Below are 22,773 nucleotides of genomic sequence, written 5' to 3'. Positions count from 1 at the left end.
AGAAGTAAGAGGTATAAATAATAAAAATGTTGTAAAAATAGAGGAATGTACACTTAATTTCTTAATAGCAAGTCCATCCAAAGAGCCTTGACAGGTTTCAGATTCAAACTACTGCAATGTACAAAATCATATACAATAGACAAGGAAAACAAATTAAGATAGCATCATAATGATCTTTCAAGCAAAGTATAAAGTTTGGGCATCTTGTTTTCTACATAAAGATTACCGTTAGCACTGATTATTAAAAATCAAACCTTCAAAACAACAAGGAAGCAATTAGAAAAACACAAGATACCTTCACAAATCCTTGAGAGATGGTGGAGTCACCCTAATTTGTCTCTCCTTTACAAAATGAAATTTTTGTCACCGTTAATATCAACTCTCTATTTGATAGAAAATAAAATCAAGGGAATAAAAGACAACCTAAAAATGTTGTAGAATACCTCTCTTCACAATTTTTCTCCTACCTTCATACATTCGTCCTCATTTTAAAGGGATCCAAAATAGTTTGGGCAGTTATCTTAATGAGGAAATTTTGTTTGGTTTAGTTTCTAATCTAATCAATTAGAAAATAGGAGAAAGAATGTTCTAAAGGCCAACCAAGATAACCTTCTTCTTTTTTTGATTCTAATAAGTGGGATCCCTCTTTATTTTTTGTATGTTTTAAAAGAAGTTATGTAACCCAATGCGTTTCATATAACCATGATATTAAAATATATTAACATACGCACGAGCAATCAACCAAACATATTTCACATCACTCAATGTTTACTGTGTGTGAAAAAAATAAAACCAAAATCATAGCATCATTAACCCATGGAACCCCCTGTCACTTCTTGTTTCTCCTTATACTCTTGGTTCCTCTGTGATCCCACATAAAAGATATCATCAAATATATATAAAATTTTGTATGCATGATATCATGTATAAACTCATATCACGAGTTAAAATGAGTGTCATGAACATCCACATGAACAAAACTGAAGAAATGTTGCTTTCCGAAGTGTATCTGACAACAAAAAAGAAACCGGAGAGTATCCATACACATATCATAAATAAACCATAAACACCCATAAATCATTGTGTTTCTCTGTGTGATGGCATTGATTCCTCCTATTTATCCTCCTAGCATGGACGAGAAGTGATAGAGTGTGTGGACCCATACGAAGAATCAAACAAGTAGTCCTATCCCTTTTGTCTTTTTTCGATTGGGACAAGTTGGGGAGGAGTCGGGTGTTTAACATACTAATTAACAGGTACATAAGGTTGTCTATAGGTCTCTTCAATTAATGGAATACATTGACTTGTAGGCATTGAGGGCAAAGGTGAAGCACGAGGTGAGTGAACAATGCATGAGGTTGCAGACTGTAAATGAGAAAGATGTGCCTAGGGAGGAGGAGTCAGTGAAGCAGGAGACCAACATTGGAAAGAACAAATGGGTTGTGCAAGGATGGGGTTCTGCCAACCATTTTTGTTTAGGGGAACTAGAGGAGAAGATGCATGCATTTGTATAGGGATGTCTCCATTTGGTGGATCAGGATCAAAGGGTTGTGTTGGTTGGTAAGTTGGTTGGGGAATGGACTGGTCTAGAAGGTTAAATAGGTCAAAACGCACCAATTGTTTGTTTTCCTCTAACTAGGAATCGAAATGGATTGAAACTCTTAGTCTTTTGTCCCCCCTAACAACCAAATTTAGGTTTCTTTTGGATCCTCTCTACCTCTTCCCATGCCTCTATTCCTATTGAAAAATCTCATGCTAGAGCAACTGGTAACAATTGTTTTCACAGGCAATAAAACTTAGGCATTTTTCTTTGACAAACTGATTAATTGTTTGAGTAAAAAACAAACGAAGGCAAAAATAAAAAAGAGGGGAGGGGTTGGTCACTCGGAAGGTCAACATGATTAACCAATAAACAACCATATAATTCAAAGTTTATTTCAGAAAATAGTACCAATCGAATTGAAAAACCAATCAATAGGAATTCTTATGAACTCAAACTTTTTCCATGCATGTATTAGAGAAAAAAGGCCATAACATGAATCAAACCCAAGTGAAGTACATTCGTACTATTTTTTTTGTTGTGATGCAATTTAAAATTAATATGAAAACATAACGAAGAACATAGCTTATATGTGTGCAAGGTAGAAGGAGACAGAAGCTCGAGCATAATGGCTTTGAAGACCACTGTGTGTGTGTGTGCGCGCGCGCGTTTGTGTGTGTGTGAAATAATCGAGTTTTCAATGCAGTATATTTTTTCACGTTCATGTTTCATGCTACAGAACAAGAAGACAGGGAATCAAAGCATGGCAGAGTTATGAGAACAAGAAGACAGGGAATCAAAGCATGGCAGAGTTATGAGAGGAGACTTCTCTCTTTTTATTATTTTTTTGTGTAAATTTTTAATAGCCCATGTGTAACCAAGTATGAATGAATAACCAAAACTAGTCTTGAATGACAGTTATGGAAATGCCAACAGGGGATTAACAATAAAATTTTTCGTTTGCGCACTAACAAAGCCCATGGTTTTTTGCCTGAGACGAAAGGCCTCAAAGGCTCCCATGGACCAATTAGGGTTCATACATTAACAATTGACCATAAAAAATTACCCCCCATAATTAATTATATTTGATGAAGTGGGTGAAATATTAGGGCGAGACTAAGGAGAGAAACTTGTATTAGGAGGAAATCAACACATGATGGCCCATATCATAATGTAATGTGGATGAGAAATACATTCGTTTTTGGGTCAAAACATAAAAATATAACTTCTTCAATTAGATTGATTACCTTGGTAAAATATCAAGTCTATATGCCCAAGGAGGCCCTCAAAGGCTTTGACTTGTGTTGCACACCAGCCACATACAAGGTAGCAAAAAAAACTTAAGCATTTCCCAAACCTTTTTAGACCCAAAACAATAGACATGTTGGAAAGGAGACATAAAAGAGAAACAGGTCATAAGTCAGGCCATGCCAAGTAATTGAAATCGAAAGGTAAGGAGGGGAAAATTTAGGGAGTAGACATAAACAATCATCAAGATCATCATAAGAAAAATCATGTCGAAGCATATCTGTGAAATCAGCACAACTGGGAGGAGACACTTTTTCCACAATGGATTCCAAACAATATTTTCCTCACATTTCTCTAGATGAGTTGACGAACTCCAAGCCAAAGAAAACTTCAGAAACTATTCACAAAGCCACCACCATTACTCTCTTGTCTCAAGACTAGGGTTTGTCTTAAGTTTTACTCCACAGAATGCATGAATGGGGGGAATTACCGACCTCTTATGGCTTGAGAGATTAATGAGAAAGGTGGTGAAGGTTGAGGTAACATTCAGCAAATGCAAGAATAAAGGTGAAGTGGGGAGATAACACAACACATAAAGCATACATAACTATTGAATACCATGTCACCATGTTCTAAATTACATAGTGAGGGGAGATATTCTGAGTTTCATAGTGTGGGAGACCGGTGGATGGGGACAACATCATATTGGTGTTACAAGGAACAACCAGAACCGACCCACGCATCATGTCATGTTCATTGAATTAATATGTTGAGTCAACAATCAACATTTATAGTATTTTTTTTTTAGAGTTGCCAAAATTTGACCCATTGGACAAGTCTTACAAAGTGTGCCACCACATTAACCACCCACAATTCCAAACCAACCAACCATCAACTCTCAAGCAATCAACTATTAGTCTCCGATGGATAGATTGTTTCACACTATATTCTAATTGTTATGACAACCTCAACACCATCAAACATTTGGAACATCGACTGTGTCAAACACATCATACACTACAAATCATATAATTTACCATAGAAATATGTGTATTTGTATTTTAAATTAATCCAACACTTTATCTTTTCAATGCTTCGAAGATATATAATGACTCGAGTTGTACCAAATGTGTAATGTTACAAATGTGCCCATATATATATATATATATATATATATATATATATATATATATATATATATATAACAACTAATCATAACACGGTGATAAACCATTTAACAATTAATTTATCAAAGCCCCCAATGTCATGTATGTCGTATATATGATGTGAACAACCATAAATGTGGCCCAAAACCTATACAATGCATACTGCCATCATCAATCAGATAAATTTATATGTTCAAACCTTTAAGTCCTGCAATACCTCGAATTTTCAACCTTTTATATTGATCGTATTCGTGCCAAACATGTAACATTACAAACTCATTATCAAAATCCATATACACCGTACAATTGACCAATAATCTGGTGAGAAACAGATAAAACTATGAATTTTAAAGGCATCCCCACTAGTGTAAGGAAACATCCAATATAAGGCAAGGGAGGTTTTCCCCATTCTCATTATGTAATATACCCAAGAGTAAGATATTTGTAGAGAGCTTCTCTGGCATACACATTAACTTTAGATTCGACACAGAAATCTTAATTAGGTGTTCCACCTATAAGCCCACTTAAAATTATAAGTTGTTAAGATAGTGTTAATTTAGGGTAACCGCAATGGTTTGTGGAGATATGTTAACGTCAACATTCTTCAACAGATTGTCCAACCAGGTTTGTCCCACTTTCCATTATTCTTGTCACTTCATAAGTTTGATCCTAGGGCTACCAAAATTTCCCTAACCCTATGAAAAATCAACTTCTCTTGTCACTCTCCTTAGGGATTTTAGATCTTCCCATCTTTAGTCATAATCTTGACAAATCTACAACCATATATTATGCCCTTTGTTCTGCAATTTGACTCCTCAAATTGCATGTGGAAATTCCAACTCTACTGCTTAAATCCTTTTCGACAATTGGAAATTATTTTTTTAATTATTAATTAATTTTGTTGAGAAATCTAGGGGCAACAAGTGTAGGAGATTTCTATTACTTTGATAATTGCTTTTGATGTATTTTTCCTTTACTAGATTAACTTCTTATTTTCTTTATTATTATTAGTGTTCTATATCATCAAACAACTACCAAATCATAAAGAACAATGAGATAATAGGACATAAGACATAGGAGATCAGCTAGTGCCAAAACCTCTCTAACTGAGAGGAAAACCCATTAGAATCCATCTCTTCTTATATAACTTTAATTGACTAATTCCAAGACCTATGACCCTTAACCAAGACCCTCCACCAAGACCCTCCAAAACCAATTCATCCTTCCTTCTTGATGAGCTTTATTTTCAGCAACAAACTTCGACCTTCCAACGACTTCTATCCCAACAACAATTTCTGCAACTTCGACCTAGCAACTTCAACCTTGCAGCTTTGATGTAGCTTCAAAATTTCTTCTAGCCTAGAAAATGTAGAAACCCTAACGAAAGAGAGAGAGAGAGAAAGAGAGAGGCCCAAAAACTTCAATCTTGATCTTCTTCTTCTTCATCGTCCTTTTCCATCTTCTATCTTGAGGAGATCGAACTTTCTTGAGTGAGTGTGAGAATGAGGTCGAATTCCTTCTTATCTATAAGCTTGTGAGGGGTATGAATTGTTATCTTGAGGCAAACTTGTCCCTTCATGTAGGCTGACTTGATCTTTGTTCCATGACGAGGCCTTGGAGGGTCTTTTGACTCTATTTTGACTCAATAACTTTTTCCTTAAAATATGTAACATGCCCAAATGGGTTTTCAATACATGATAATGACAAAAATGACTTTATGACAAACCTCGAAGCACTCAATGGGTGCTTGACAAAAAAAAGTTTCCCTTAAGCATGAAACCCATGCCTTAAGAATACAAATAATAAATATATTTTTCTCTTTTCATTAAATACATAAAATCATGATTACATATGCCATTATGAAGACCGAACCTAGTTACATATTTCAACACTCCCTCTTAACTAGGGAGGTATTCATAATCCATACAAGGTACTTGGACATTCTCAATCTGAAGAATTCTCATAAGAAGAGTCGAATTGGTAACCCATCTATATAGCATCATATCATCCAGCAATGTCACATAGCAACCCCTTGACTAACAGAGCTATCCCTCCACAAGTTCAGAGCACAATGTTGGCGAGCTAAATGATTTATAGACACTCTCATCATTGTCTCTCTCATAACACACCCCACCTGAGTTCTCTTAGAGTATATTCCACCAGGAATATTCTTATCTTGGATTCCCAACCCTCAAAGAATATTGGTCCTCTACGACTACTCTTATCTTGGATGCCCTACCACATCCTCAAAGAGTATATGATTCCATATGCTTACCCAATCCTCCATTCTATCTTCCTAGGTGAAGACAAGAATGATGTGTCTATCTCTCTTCATGGCATGCACTAATACTTACGCTTGTTAGTCCTGGTCTAGCGCATGACACATGAAGTAGAGAACCATATTTGTCACTTCCTCTTAACCAGGGATGACCAACCCATTCCATAAAAGGAATGTACCCAAGTTCCCTCTTAATCAGGGACTTTTCCAAGCTCCCTCTTGAACAAGGACTTGCTTCCATCATCTCCTTAGGTGGAGATCATGGGAGAACTAGACGCTTGAAGAGTTCCTCCTTTCGATGTCATGAACTTATTTTTCTTTATTCAGGATTCTTCATATTTTTGGGACTTCTTCGTAGGCCATTAACCATCCATCACTTTCATTGATGAATTATCTCATTCATGTCATCCTTTCTTTCATTGGAAAGTGATCCGTTAGTCCATATTTGGCCTTTCCTTCATGCCTTTCTACCTTCTTCGCAATATGTTTCCTTCAGGATCTTTCATCCTACCACATGAGTGTCAGTTTCATATGACATATATAGCTCTTCCTTTGGTAGCCCTGCATTAGCCCATACAAATATTGTTCAAAAATAGAAAATGAACATTAAATCAAAAAATACCTTTGTGATGGTGTTTCATCATGACATCTCCTTGTTTGCATCACCATCCTACATATATATTGACACATCTCCAAAAATATATACAACGTCAAGGGTCTCTTTCTTTTTCAGACTTTATCAGGATCTTCATATCTTTCCCATGGAGATATCATAGTCAAATCTTCTAGTCCTTGGATGTTGATTTCCTTCTCCATAGTTGCATTTTTCATGATCTCTTCCTTTTTTTATTCACACATTTCCTCCTTGGAACTTTCAATCATAGTTCCTTCAACTTTTTCAACCACCTCATATTTCATATGAGGACATATTGTGTTGATTTCATCTAGTCAATGTTCGAACCATGCCTTCATACATCCTTTCATTGGAGGATATCCTTTATTTTGATCATTCTTTTGAGATAGAGCACTCATTCATGGTATCTGCAACCATATGACATGACTCTATTTTATCAAGTACAAGCATACATACCTCATTTATTTCTTTTGGTTATCCAAACTTCCTTTGGCAGCTTCCTTGATTGAAATAACTTCAATCCCTTCACCTGCTCCACTTATTTTTGACATCATACCATCATCCTATGAATCCCATACAAGTTGGAATTCCTGGCGAAACACTTGCTTCTTCTAGTAGTTGAACCTTTCAATGAAGATTCCAATGGAGGATCTTGATCATCCTCATCTTACAAATGCTCCCTTTGAATGATGTATGATGAGCTCTATACTATATGACTTTCTTTTTCCCATAAGTACTACTTATGATTCTAATGAGGTTACTAAGAGCTACATCCTTCTATAGGTGACAGCCATAGACTTCTATTTCAGCTAGCTTTCATGCTTCTTTATGATGATGTCACGAGCTCTTGCATTCAATCGTATGCTTCTATGATGCCATCTCCTAATGTGATGTGTCCTATCATGCTTCTAATGATTCCTACCATGATAGTTATACTTTACAATAGAAAACTTGAAAAAGAAACTTGAAAATAACTAGGTGAGGAAGACTATCTCAATCATAGTAGAGACCTTTTACCTCCTCCTTCTTGGATTTCTTTTTCTCAGATTCTTCCACTTCTTAAGTGATATGGGATTCTTCCCTTCCTCTTTTTTTTTGTCCTTCTTAAGACTTGGACAATCTCTCTTGTAGTGCCCATATTCATGACAGCCATAACATTGAACCTTTGACGTGTTCTTCTTCTTTTTTTGAGGACCAAGCTTCCCAAACTTCCCTTTTCTTCTAGCCATGACAGCAAATGCTTGAGCTTTCTCACTTGATCCTACATTGATTTTTTCCTTTAGCCTTGTTTATTTGATTTTTCACAATGACCATAGTTCATTTAATGGAGTAACCTCCTTCTTCCCATAGATGCTTGATGTGAAGTTGCCCCATTCCTCTGGTAGTGCATTGAGCATTATGGTAGTCATTTCCTTGTCAGGCATTATTTCTCCCAACTCTTGGAGTTGGTCTCTTATTTCTAACACCCTCATAAAGTATAAGGTTATTCCTTCTTCTTTTGATATATTCATCTTGTAGAGCTTGAGCTTATTCTTTTGGAGATTCAACAATTGAACCCTTAACATGGCCAACGACTTCATTCTCTATGAGGATCAAATCTATCCTCTTCTTCCATGCAAGAAAGTTTGGCGAGCAAGCCAATTTGTTTCTCTCCTTGCAATATGAAGTCATTTTGACATATTCAAATATATATATATATATATATATATATATATATACTTACTTGTCAAGTGAAGATACTCCTAGATGATGAAATCTTCAACTTAATGCCTTCTTGATTTTGATGATGATGTAGATAATAGAAGATGTCTTCTTGGTGAATATGTTTTTCTCCAAAAGTGATCCTTGGCTCAAAGGGAGAACACAATGATTCCTTGATGATGATGATAACGCTTTTCCCTTATTTTCTTCCTTCAAGACAATGCTAGTTAAACTTGTTTCACAACTTCAAATTTCAGCCCTTCTTCAAACTTTCAGCTTATTGTAGCAATTCTGTAATTTCAGCCTTTTCTACAATAACCCTAGTTCACACATATGGCTAGAAGATGGAAAAATTGTCCTCATTTCTACTTCACTTGACTTGACTACTTTTTCTTGTTATTTCGACTTGCAAAGGAGACCTTTCTTGGCACATAAATAGATCCTTGATGGTGGTTGCAATTCGATACTTGCTGCTACATAAGGATGTCTTAATACTTCGCACGAGTGGAGAATATAGCCCAGAAAAGCAAACTCAAAAGTGCTTCGCTCTTCCTTCCTCGTGATAATGATTGTAGAATGTGTGAGATTCCCAAGAAAGCTTCAAGTTTGGAACCCTTCTTTGGATGAGCTAGGGTTTTTGAGGTCTTCTTTGATGCTCTTAATTATTCCCTTTCAATATGATGAGAGGGTTATTCCTTCTTTATAATTGATGTTTCCAAGATGATCTCTTTATACTTTGGCCCTAGAGTATCATTCTTTGTGTTTCCCTTCCTTGATGTAGTCACCTTAGCTCTGACACCATGTTGAGAAATCTAAGGGACAACAAGTGTAGGAGATTTCTCTTACTTTGATAACTGCTTGTGATGTATTTTTAATTTACTAGATTAAATTATTATTTCATTTATTATTATTATTGTTCTCTATCATCAAAAAGCTACCGAATCATAAAGAACAATGAGATAATAGCAATAGGACACAAGATATAGGCGATCAGTTAGAGCCAAAACATCTCCAACTGAGAGGAAAAGCCATCATAATCCTTCTCTTCTTATAGAAATTCAATTGATGAATTCCAAAACCTATGACCCTTGACCAAGACCCTCCAAGACCAAGTCATCCTTCCTTCTTGATGAGCTTTCTTTTCAGCAACAAACTTCGACCTTCCAATAACTTCGACCCCAACAACAATTTCTACAACTTCAACCTAGCAGCTTCAGCAACTTCATAGCTTCGACCTAGAAGTTTCGCAGCTTCAATCTAGAGGCATCTTCATAGCTTCAACCTTTCAGCTTCACAACTTTGATGCATCTTCAAAATTTTGTTTAGCCTATAAAATATAAAAACGCTAACGAAAGAGAGATAAAGAGGCCCAAAAAAATTGATCTTGATCTTCTTCTTCTTCGTCATCCTTTTCCATCTTCTATCTTGAGGAGATCTAACTTGCTTGAGTGAATTTGAAAATGAGGTTGAATTCCTTCTTATTTATAGGTTTGTGAGGGGTACGAATTACTATCTTGAGGCCAACTTGTCCCTTCATGTAGGTCGACTTTATCTTTGTGCCATGATGAGGCCTTGGAGGGTCTTTTGACTCTATTTTGACTCAATAAATTTTTCTTTACAATATGTAACATGCACAAATGCATCTTCAATACATGACTATGACTCAGAAGTACTCAATGGGTTCTTGACTTAAAAATAACTTTCCCTTGAGCATGAAACCCATGCCTCAAGAATGCAAATAATAAATTTATTTTTCTCTTTCATTAAATATATAAAATCATGATTGCATATGTCATTATGAAGACCGAACCTAGTTACATATTTCAACAAATTTAACAATTTATATATTATGGAAAATACCAAATAATTCACACTGTAACCTTCACAAATAAATTGTGGAAGAAAATAGCGTTGGAAACTGAGAAAATACTAGCACACACACGTAAAAATTAACGCAGTTATTTTTGGACAAATGTCCTTGGAAAAACCCAACTTGGGAAAATCAGTGCAGCAGTTGAGGGTTTTATTATGATGCAGCAGTGAGAAGAGTACAATCTGGATGCTAAAAACTAGCAATCTAGCAAATAAAATACTAGAAAAAATATCTTGAGGTAAATTACCCTCACTCCGAGCAATCCCGACTCTCAATTGCTACTGAAAAGAAAGTTGTATGACTGGGCCTGCACAAGCTCTATGACAACCTAATGTTGCCTGCCACATGTGATGTCTAGATCGTCTACTAATCAAGTCATCATGACTGGGAAAATGCTTCTTCGGCACTCTGGAACCTATGTCCAGCCTCTGGAACTAAAAACCTCTTCCTTCCTAGTAAATAAAACTACCTACTTGAGGCTTCTGCGTTGCCTCTGCACAACCTCCTGGAGAAATATCAGCCTCTCGGGAAATGAACTCGCTGGATCAAGAAATATTCCTCCAGCCTTGATGTCTCTGCCCCTCACTATCTCTACTTCCTTTTGAAGCTCAAAATCTTCCAGCGATTAACTAATGCTACTCTAGAAAATATAACTCTCTAAGGAAATCAATATCAATTTTGTTCTCCATCCACCCATTGACTTCTTCTTATAATCGTTTGTTGGAGCACCAACGACCAATTTTAAAACTTAATCAAGGACCAATATGATATCGGAGTCGACCCGTGTGAGTTTCTATAGAATTCTCACCTTATCTTAATTAATTATGTTTAATTAACTAGTTTTCCTAAGTTTAGACTTAGGAAACCTTAAAGAATAGGTTAATAATCTAATTAAGACAATTCTAGGTGGAATTTCCATAAATGATTTCTAGGTTATGGAGAAACATTGTATTCTAGCCTCTCCATAAAGTTTTGAGACTAGAATACAATTGATGCTACAAAAACTAACACTCACCGTTAGTGAGGACTATGTTCTAGTGTTTCACACTCTGCCACAACACCATGTCTTTGTACCACCTCTTGTTAGGTTGTTGATGCCATACAGACCACCAACCACTACGCAATTCTGATGTTGTATATGTGTTGTTGCTGACACTACTATGTTGCTGCCAATTCTGCATCTGCACTGCAACTCCCTCTCAATTGTTGTTGTTGCAACTGTAACTACTACAATTGAGAAGCATTAAAAATGTTGAATCATTTGTGTATGTTGCATACGTCTCTAGAGTCCTGAATTCTATTATTTATTATAATTTCTACTGAATAATTTGCATTGCTGCTGAATCTACTACTGAGCCTCATGCTCTGTTGTCAAATCTGCATTATGCTCCTCAGTAATTGACTGCTACTAGTGTTTTCCATCATCACTTAGGAATCTGACTTCAACTACTAACATTGATCCATCCTACTACTGAATACAGTGGGCCCCTGTAGCAAGGTGATTATCCATGAGGAGGACACCTCAATGGACCCTTCTCTAACCTATGCAGTTCTAGACTACAACTCCAAGTCACCCCACCTCACTCCTAGAGGTATGGCTTCCATCATAGCGAATTATTGTTCCAACCTAAACGACAACTTGTCTATCTCAATTAACACTGCCTATTGGTCTTGTTTCTCCTGCTTGTCCTTCTTCCTAAGATGATACTACATTTTGTAGTAGCCAATATCACCACACCTGAAGCACTTGACCTTTGACAGGTCCTTCTCCTTCTTCTTTTTCTCCCCCTGCCCTTGACTAATACCCTTGGATGCTAGGGCTACATTCTGCTCCTCCTTTGCACCCTTCGATTTGCTACTATTTCTACCATCGATGGATCTCTTTAGCATAGCTCACCTCAACTCCTCCTGTTGCAAGTTAGACCACATCATATCTCATTTTAGTAGCTTGTCTCTGCCCCATACACTTTGGACAAAAACTTTCCAATCATGTGAGACATTGTTCAGTGCCAATCATACTAGCTCTATTAGTTGAGGTGTTGCCCCAATAGTTGCAAGTTGATCTCTGACCTCCTGAATCCTGGTGAGGAAGGGATCTATGCCTTCTCCCTTCTACATCCTTATGCATCTCATATTTTCTTCTAGTAACATCTTTTGTTGCTCGAAAATACCCTAATATAGTTGGGTGAGAGCATCCCACATTTGTTTGGCAAAATCCTTACCAGATACATGTGAGACTATATGGTCTTGAAATCCATTTATGATTAACCACTTCACCTTCTCCATCTCCTTCCTATATTCCTTCAGTTGATCTTCATCTTGGGGAACTGCTACAACGTTGTTTATGTAGAGCTTCATGCCATATTCATCTAACAATAAGGATATCCTAGCCTTCCAGATGACATAGTTAAAGGAACCCTCCAACCTATCCTAATCTCTAAGCCCGATTATGGTCATCTCTGAATATGTCTAAAACTCCCTCTTTCCTTCTTCTTGGTTGTTGGTTTTGCTACACTCACTCACTTCTGGAGTGAGCAAATTTGCACTTAGCTACTACAAATCTGGAAAATCAAAATTCTGGAGCTTGAAATCCCTTGAGATAAATTTTCCCTCTATTGTGTCATTAGGGGAATTTTGAGGTATAAAATGGGCCTCCTAAAGAAATTATAAAATAATAGTGGAAATAATAAAATAATATTACATTCCATCGTCAAATATTAGAGGGAAAAATAAAAAACTACCTTTTCAACTTGTATTTTCAACTTATCTCCCTATCAGTTTACTCAAATTTTGAGTGGGAACACTCATTGGATGCATAATTCGATTCATCGTCCAAGGAGTACCCATGTTGCATACTTTTGATGGACCCTGCTACACGAAAAATGAGAAATACATGAAAAACGTGATTTCAATCACGTTTTTTCATGTATTTCTCATTTTTCACATAGCAGGGTCCATCGAAAGTATGCAACATGGGTACTCCTTGGATGAGGAATTAAATTTTGCATCCAATGAGTAGTCACACTTGAAAGTTAAGTAAAACATTAGGGAGATAAGTTGAAAAAGTAGTTTTATTATTTTATTATTTTTTAATCTTTTTACTTTTTTACCCCAAAAATGGTGAATCATCCCCCATGGTTGACATTATCATCTTGAATCTTATTGGTTCTTATAAAATTTATTTTGGTTGTACATTTTTCTTAGGAGGCCCATTTTAGACCTCAACAGTTCTCTAATGGTCTTTTTCTCTTCCACCAAACGTTGATTCTGCTGCTGCAAACTGCAGCAAAACCCTCTGCGTCCAACCATGAAATCTTCTTAGCGAAAATATGAGTTGTTGTTGCTCCATCTACCTGTTGGAATCATTATTTTGGGTAGGTCGAATATTCTGCAACCCTGCAACTTAAAATCGAACTTCCCCAAGAAATTTGATCTTCTTGGCCTAGGCTTTCTTCTTGGCCTAGGCTTTGCACAGTCTCTGAGGATTTCAGCCTGTTGCTCCCTCTAAACAGTGAAATTATCTTCTTTTGCTTCTGAACTTCCCGGCTAATAAATCATGCTCCGATACCATGTGAAAATTTCAAATATAATACTAAAATTCTATTGCAGCAACTGGAAATTATTTTTCTAATTAGTAATTAATTTAACAATTTATCTACTACGACAAATACCAAATAATTCACACTACACCCTTCATAAATAAACTACAGAAGAAAATAGCACTGGAAATTGAGAAAATACTGGCACACACACATAAAAATTAACACGTTTATTTTTGGCAAATTGTTCCCAGAAAAACCCAACTTAGAAAAATTGGTGCAACAGCTGAGGGTTTTATTAATATGCAAGCAGTGAGAAATTTTGAGTACAATCTGGATGTCGAAAATTGGCAATCTTGCAGAGAAAAAATTGTCAAAAAGATATTGAGGTAAATTACCCTCACTCCGAGCAATTCTGTCCCTTGAATGATAGTAAAAAGCAATTCGTCCAACTGGGCCTACGCAGGCTCCGCATCAACCTAATGTTGCCTGCCACATGTGCTGCCCAGGTCGTCTGCTAATCAAGTTGTCCTGACTGGGAAAACACTTCTCCGAAAGTCTGAAAACTTTTTCTGACCTCTGGAACTAAAAATTTCTTCCTTCCCAACAAATCGAACTACCTACTTGAGGCTTATGCGTAGCCTCCTGGAGAAATCTCAGCCTCTTTGCAAATGCACTCACTGGATCTGGAAATCTTCCACCAGCGTCACTGTCTCTGCCCCTCACTGTCTTTGCTTCCTTCTAAAGCTCATATTCTTCCGGCAACTAACTGTTGCTACTCTAGAAAATCAAACTCTCCAATATAATCGATCTCAAGTGTGTTCTCCATCTACCCATCGACTTCTTCTTATAATCCTCTGTTGTGTTAAGAAATCTAGGGCATCAAGATTAGGTGATTTATCTATAATGATAACTACTTGTGAATGATTTTTACTTATTTAGATTAGTATCTTCTCTTTACTTAGATTATTATAGTGTTCTTCTTCATCAAACATCTACCAATGCATAAATAATAAAGAGAGAATAGACATAGAATGTAGGTGATCATTTAGGGCCAAAACCTCTCCAAACTGAGAGGAAAACCCAAACAAACTCTTCTTCCTATAGAGACTTCAATTGATGGACACCAAGACCAAGACCCTTGACTTAATTACCTCTCCAAGACCAAGTCAAAAGACTCCCTTGTTTAACTTCTTCTTCTTTCAGATAATGATAGTCAAACTTCTCTCTCCTCCCACTTCTCTTGCCTAGACTTCAGATTTCACTCGTTGACTCAGATCTGCACTTTTTTGCCCCTCTTTAGAATCCCTAGATTCGGTCCTTGAGAAACTTTGACCTTCAACCTTCTTCGCTTGAGATGGAGACTATCCTTCCTCAATTCGGCTTGACGATTCACTTGATTCCTTCCCAATTTCTCCTTCTTAAGATGATTGTAGTACTTTGTCCCTTTCTGCAATAGACAATACCATAATCTCTCACATTTGGAAGAGTAAAACATATCCAAATGAACTTGTTTATATTCCTCCTTTGCTTGGTGGTAATACTTCTCCTTTTGTTATCTTCACACATTTTCTTACTCATATTACCTTGACCGAAATTATGTTCTCCAAATAAAATTCGAGTTGCCTATATGTCATGTTTTGTCCATCAAATAAGTCGACTTGTGCCACTAGTAAGCCGACTTGTGTTCCAAGGAGCATCCTTTTCTTCCTTTGAAGGTTGACATGAGGAGGAGCTTGTGACAAGGTCTTGAAAGGTTTATAGCATAATATTTTACAATGTGTAACATACCCAAATGGGTCTTACATCTTAGACATTGACTCTATAGACTTTTATGACATGATGACTAATATTAAAGGCTCACAATGGGAGCCTTAACTAAAAATAAAAATTCCTTTCTCACAAAACTCATGAGAAAATCATTACAAAAATAATTTTATTTATCTTCTTTACATCAACATATAATCATAATTACACGTCATTATGAAGACCAAACCTAGTTACACTTTTCAACACTTCCTCTTAACTAGGGAGGTATTCATAATCCATACAAGGTAGTTGGACATTCTTAATCTAAAGAATTCTCATAAGAAGAGTCGGATTGGTAACCCATTTGTATAGCATCATATCCACCAACATTGTCACATAGCAAGGCCTTGACTAACAACTCTACCTATCCACAAGATTAGAGCTCAATGCTAGTGAGACCAATGATGTATAGACACCCTCATCATTTACTCTCTGGTAACATATCCTACCCGGGTCCTCAAAGTGTGTTCCATTAGGACTATTCTTATCTTGGATTCCCAGTACTCAAATAATATCAATCCTCTGCAACTACTCTTATGTTGGATGCCCTAACTCATCCTCAAAGAGTATCAGATGCCAGATGTTTACCCAATCCTCCATTATGTCTTCCCAAGTGAATACAAGAATGATGTTTCTATCTCTCCCTATTAATTAGGTAGGATATATCTATTCCAATGAAGGAATGTACTCATTCATATGGAAGGAATGTATCTAAGATTCCTCTTGGCTTAGGAATTTGCTTCCAAGTTTATACCAAGCTAGAAATTTGTTTCCAGACTCCCTCTTAGTTAGGGACCTACAATAGCTCTTTAGGTGGAGATGATGGGACAGCCATCTTCTTGAAGAACTCCTCCTCGCGATGTCATTAACTTATTTTCTTTACTCACTAGTCTTCATGTTTTTGGGACTTCTTCGTAGGGCATAGACCATCCATCACTTTCATCCACGAGTCAGTCATGTCTTTATTTATTTCATCAAAAAGTGATCCATCGATTCCTATCTAGCCTTCCTTCATGTGATGTTTCCTTAAGGATCTTTCATCCTACAACACGGACATCAATAGTGGAAGATATCCATAGCTCTTCCCTTGGCAGCCCTGAGTAATCCCATCCAAATATCATTCAAAAATAAGGAATGTGTTGGGTTGTGTTATATTCTTTCATTGTTCCGATTGCGCAGCAGGGGGGTCACATGGGGGGTAGCAGCCCCCCCTCTCCAGGGGGTTTGAGGGGGGGGGTAGCCCCCCTCTACGGGGTCAAGAGCAGTGCCCCGAGGAAAAAAATTTGGGACCCTATATTAGGTGGGACAAACCTACCTATGGTTTTGTGCATGGTTTTAGCACATGGTTTTGGACACGATGGTTTTTCGGTCCATGGTTTTGGGCACGATGGTTTTCGGTCTGTGGTATTGGATGCTTCGGCATGTATATATATGTATTGTAACATTGAAAGGAACATAATGAAAAATCAAGCTAGTAGTCCCGGTTTTGGGATCCAGGGGAAAATCTCTGTGTATGTGTGTTTTATGTGTTATGCTCTGGCATTGTTTATTTTCTGTGTTTTAGAATTCGTATGCAGGTAATTTCTATATAATCTTAAAACCTACAGAATGAACATTAAATCAAAATTACCTTTGTGATTGTCTTTCATCATGACATCATCTAGTTTGCATCGCCATCTTTCATACACATTGACACACACACACACACACACATATATATTGTCAAGGGTCTCATTCTTTTTCCGACTTCATCAAAGTCTTCATATATTTCATGGAGATATCTAGTCAAACCTCTCATTCCTTATATGTTGATTTCATTTTCCATAGTTTCATATTTCATGATCTCTTCCTTTCTTTCTTCACACATTTCCTTCTAGAAACTTCTAGTCGTAGCTCCCCCAATTTTCGTCAACTACTTCATATTTAATATGATGACATATTTGTGTTGATTTCATCTAGACAATGTGTGACCCATGCCTTCCTGCATCCTTTGAAAGGAGGATATCCTTTCTTTTAATCATGCTCTCGAGATAGAGCATTTATCCATGTTACTTGTAACCATATGACATGACTCTACAATATTGAATACAAGCATACATACCTCATTTTTCTTTAGGTCATATAGACTTCTCTCAGCAAATTCCTTGATTGAAAGAACATTAATCCCTTGATATACTTCACCTCTTTTTTCATCATACCATCATCCCACGAATTCCCACAAGTTGGAATTTTTTATGAAACACTTGCTTCCTTTTGATTGGCAAATATTCCGATGAATATTCCAATAGAGGATCTTGAGTATCCTCATCCTGTAGATGTTTCCTTTTGACTGGTGTATGATGAGATTTGTACTATATGACTTTTTCTTTTTTTCCCATAAGTACCACTTATGTTTCTAATGAGGTTACCAAGAGTTATATCCTTTCATGGGTGACTGCCATAGACTTCAGTTATCTTTTATGCTTCTCTATGACGGTGTCGCGAGCTCTTGATTTTAATGTTTCTATGATGCCATGATGCATCCTATCATTTTCCTTAGAGACTCATGATAGCCATATATTACAACATAAAACTTGAAAAGAACTAGGTGAGAAATACTATCTCAATCATAGTAGAGATCTCTTACTTCCTCTTTCTTGGAATTATTTTTTCCATATTCCTCCTTCTTCAATGATATGAGCTTATTCTCTTCCTCTTTTTTATTGTCCTTCTATAGCTTAGGAAAATATCTTTCCTTGACATCCATAGCATTGAACCTTAGCCATGTTCTTCTTCTTTTTCTGAGGACCAAATTTCCTAGACTTTCCTCTTCTCTTTGCCATAGAAACATATGCTTGATTTTGCTCACTTGATCCCACATCAGTTTTAGCCTTCAGCCTGGTTTCTTCAATCTTGCATAGTGACCATAGATCCTAGAATGGAGTAGCTTCTTTCTTCCCATAAATACTTGAAGTAAAGTTACCCCACTCCTCTGGTAGTGCATTTAGTACTATAGTGGTCATCTCCTTGTTAGACATTATTTCTCCTAGATCTTGAAGTTGATCCCTTATTTTATATATCCTCATAAAGTATGAGGTTATTCCTTATTATTTTGATATCCTTAGATTTTATAGTTCTTTCCTTAGAGAGATAACTTCTCCTGCAATGCTTATAGAAAACAACTCTACCAATTTGTCATATATTTCTTTCAGGGTGTCGAGTTTAGATACATATGGAATGAGTGAATCCTTTATGGATTATATGAGAATGCTTTGAGCCCTCACTTCCATTTCATAAACTTTGAATGTTCTTGAGCATCATCCTTTAATGGTTTGGTGATAGAACCTTTGACATGATACATCACCTCATTTTGAATGAGATTGAGATTTTTCATCTTCTTCCACGCAAGATAGTTTGAAGCCCCGACCAATTTGTTTCTTTCCTTACAAAAAGACATTTTGACAAATTTAGACATAAATATACTTATTTGTGAAGATACTTCCACTTGTTACCTCCTTGAATTTGATGATAATATAGATGATAGAAAACTCCTCCTTGATGAATATAGAACTCTTCAAGCGTGATCCTTGACTCCACAAAGAAGGAGATCACTTTAGATCCTTTGATAGTGATGTCATTTTTTATAATGATGACTTCTTGATGATGTCTTGATGCTTCTTGGATGATCTTCTTCAATGGCAAGGTCCTTGCTTCAATGAGAGGAAATTTCCTTATAACTTTTCGCGATGATGACAACGTATTTGATCTTGCTTCTCTATGATGAATAGTCTTCAAGAAACTTGATTTATAGGTCCCTTAAACTTGAGTGGGGTCTTTGTGGTCCCTTAAGGATCCCAAGACTTCTTCCAGTGTAGACTTATTTCGATGTAGAGTTCTTCTTCGATCTAGGGTTTTGACACTTCTTGACTTCACTTTGATATCCTACAAGATTTGATCCCTGAGTGTTTTTGTGTTCCTTGATGAGATGCCCTTTCCTTGATTTGTCACCTTAGCTCTGATACCATGTTAAGAAATCTAGGGCATCAATAGGTGATTTATCTATAATGATAACTGGTTGTGAATTATTTTTACTTCTTTATATTAGGATCTTCTCTTTACTTATATTATTATAGTGTTCTTCTTCATCAAACAGCTACCAATGCATAAACAATAAAGAGACAAGAGACACAGAATGTAGGTGATCAGCCAATGCCAAAACCTCTCCAAACTTGAGAGGAAAACCCAAACGAATTATTCTTCTTATATATACTTCAATTGATGAACACCAAGACCAATACCCTTGACCTATTTAACTCTCCAAGACCAAGTCACAAGACTCACTTGTTTAACTTCTTCTTCCTTGAGACAATGATATTCAAACTTCTTCCTCCTCCCACTTCCCTTTCCTAGACTTCAGATTTCACTGCTTGACTCAGACCTGCACTTTTTGGCCCCTCATTAGAAGCCCTAGATTTGGTCCCTAAGAAAAATTGACCTTCAACCTTCTTCACTTGAGATGGATACTATCCTTCCTCAATTTGCCTTGAGGATTCACTTGATTCGTTCCCAATTCCTCCTTCTGAAGATGACGGTAGTACTTCGTCCCTTTCTACAATAGAAAGTACTATAATATCGCATGTGTGGAAGAGTTTAGCCTTAAAACATATCCAAATGAACTAGGTTATCATCCTCCTACTTCGCTTTATGGTAAGACTTCTCCTTTTGTGATCTTCCCACCGTTTCTTACTCAGATTGCCTTGACCGAAATTGTGTTCTCCAAATGAATGTCAAGTTGCCTATATATAGTGATTTTTCCATCAAATAAGCCGACTTGTGCCAAGGCTAAGCCGACTTGTCTTCCACGGAGCACAATTTTATTCTTTTCAAGGCCAGAGGAGGAGCTTGTGACAAGGTCTTGGAGGGTTTATAAAATAATCTCTTACACTGTGCAACATACCCAAATGGGTCTTACATCTTAGACATTGACTCTATAGACTTTTATGACATGATCACTAATCGTAAAGGCTCACAATGGGAGTCTTAACTAAAAATAAAAATTCCTTGCTCATGAAACTCATGAGAAAAGCATTACAAAAATAATTTTATTTTTCTTCTTTACATCAATTACATAAAATCATAATTACACATGCCATTATGAAGACCGAACCTAGTTACACTTTTCAACATGTTGGAGAATTGATGGACAATATTAAAACTTAATCAAGGGCCAAGATCATATCAGAGTCTACCTGTGTGAGTTTCTAGATAATTATCACCTTATCTTAATTAATGTTGATTAATTAACCAGTTTTCCTAAGTTTAGACTTAGGAAATATTAAAAAATATGTTAATAATCTAATTAAGACACTTCTAGGTGGAATTTACATAAACGGTTTATGGGTTATGGAGAAATCCTATATTCTAGCCTCTCCATAAAGTTTTGATACTATAACACATCCGATGCTACAAAAACTAACATTGCACAGATCTAGCTCCTTCAATCTGTTGTTCAAGCCCATGAATTCCTTCCAAAATACTTCAACTTGTGCTCCTCTTCATGACAATTCTGACTGTCCTTCTTCTGCCTCATATTTATGCTTAGGGTAAGGCCGCCTTTTGGATCTTTATCGCACAAAAATGCTCGCTCTCTACCTCAGGGTCTGTGGTCTTATTTGTGAGATAGCTTCCAATATAAGGGATTTGACCCTTCCTCTTCTACTCAGCTATGGAGTGGTATGATGCACACTTTAGGCACATATATTTGGATTGATAATGTACTAAAGCTACCCTAAACTAGGGGTTGCATATCTGTTGTCCTAAGTCCTTTTTGACATCCTTCTCCACACTAGCAACAACCCTCCTTGGAATCAAATTAATTAGCAACCTTCCCACATACTAGATCTCATCTTCGACCACCCTTTTATGTCACTGTAACCTACAACAAGGACTTGGCCTATGATTCAAGTTTGTAGTTATCCTACTAGGCTTGGAACAACCCTTATCTCGACCCGATTAGCCCTCCTACACTTGCATTTTTCTTTTAGGCTTCTAGGGTTCCTTTTCTGTGAGCAAACAGGCCTTATAGCCTCCTCTTCTGAGGTTTGACCCTGTCCCGAGATCTTCGGCCCTTTTCCTCTATAGAATAGGGATATTGGCCCTATATTTATGCGATTCTCATTGTCCAAACTCTCCTAACGCATCTGCCACTTGAGGATGGTTGTACTTGGGATCAGATCTAGACTTCTCTAGTAGCCCTACTTGGCCTACTAGCTCAACCTCTCTTTCGCTACATCTCTAGCAACCCTACAACCAAATGAGATCCTCTCACTTGATGTTTCTAGCCTTGATCATAAGGCATCCTTAAATAACCTCTTCCTTAGGCCTCTTGGGAACCCTCTAGAACTTAGGGGTTTTGATCCTCTAGACCTTAAGAATTAATTTTTCCCTTTAATTTTATTTTTAATTAATTATTTATATTTTAAACCCCATCATGGGTCTAAAACCACTTCACTTAGTTTCTTTGCCAACAAATCCTTTTTTGACCAAACTCACACAAACCCAAATCTAAGCAAGTGGAGCACCTCCCAAGCTACACAATTCAACATGGAGGTGACTTGGAGGAGCGCTATACTTGAGGTTTTGGTGGCAGTTTTAAGTCTAGTCTTGGTCTTGGGTATCTCATTTAATCTAATTCTATAAGAGAAGGATTGTTGTTGGTTTTCCCCCTGTGGGGTTTTTCCCTCACTTGGAGCCTAATTTCTGGTGTCTTTTGTCTCTTGTGCATTATTTTCTCTATACTTTGCTAATGTGTAATTACTTGATGACATAAATAACAAGTAAAAACTAAAGAATGAATATCAGTGACAAGTAATTACCATGAAAAGAAATTCAATCATCTATACGAATTTCAACATTATTAAAACTATGGTAAGGACAAGAACACCACTGAAGAATCCAGAAAATGAAGAAGCATCCTCTTGTCGCTCTTGTAATTTATTCCTTTAAT

The sequence above is a fragment of the Pinus tabuliformis genome, chromosome 1_2 (genome assembly GCF_031772625.1).
Source record: "Pinus tabuliformis cultivar Carrire ecotype Pingquan chromosome 1_2, CPIR1, whole genome shotgun sequence".
Taxonomy (NCBI): domain Eukaryota; kingdom Viridiplantae; phylum Streptophyta; class Pinopsida; order Pinales; family Pinaceae; genus Pinus; species Pinus tabuliformis.
Note: the sequence above shows the minus strand (reverse complement) of the source record.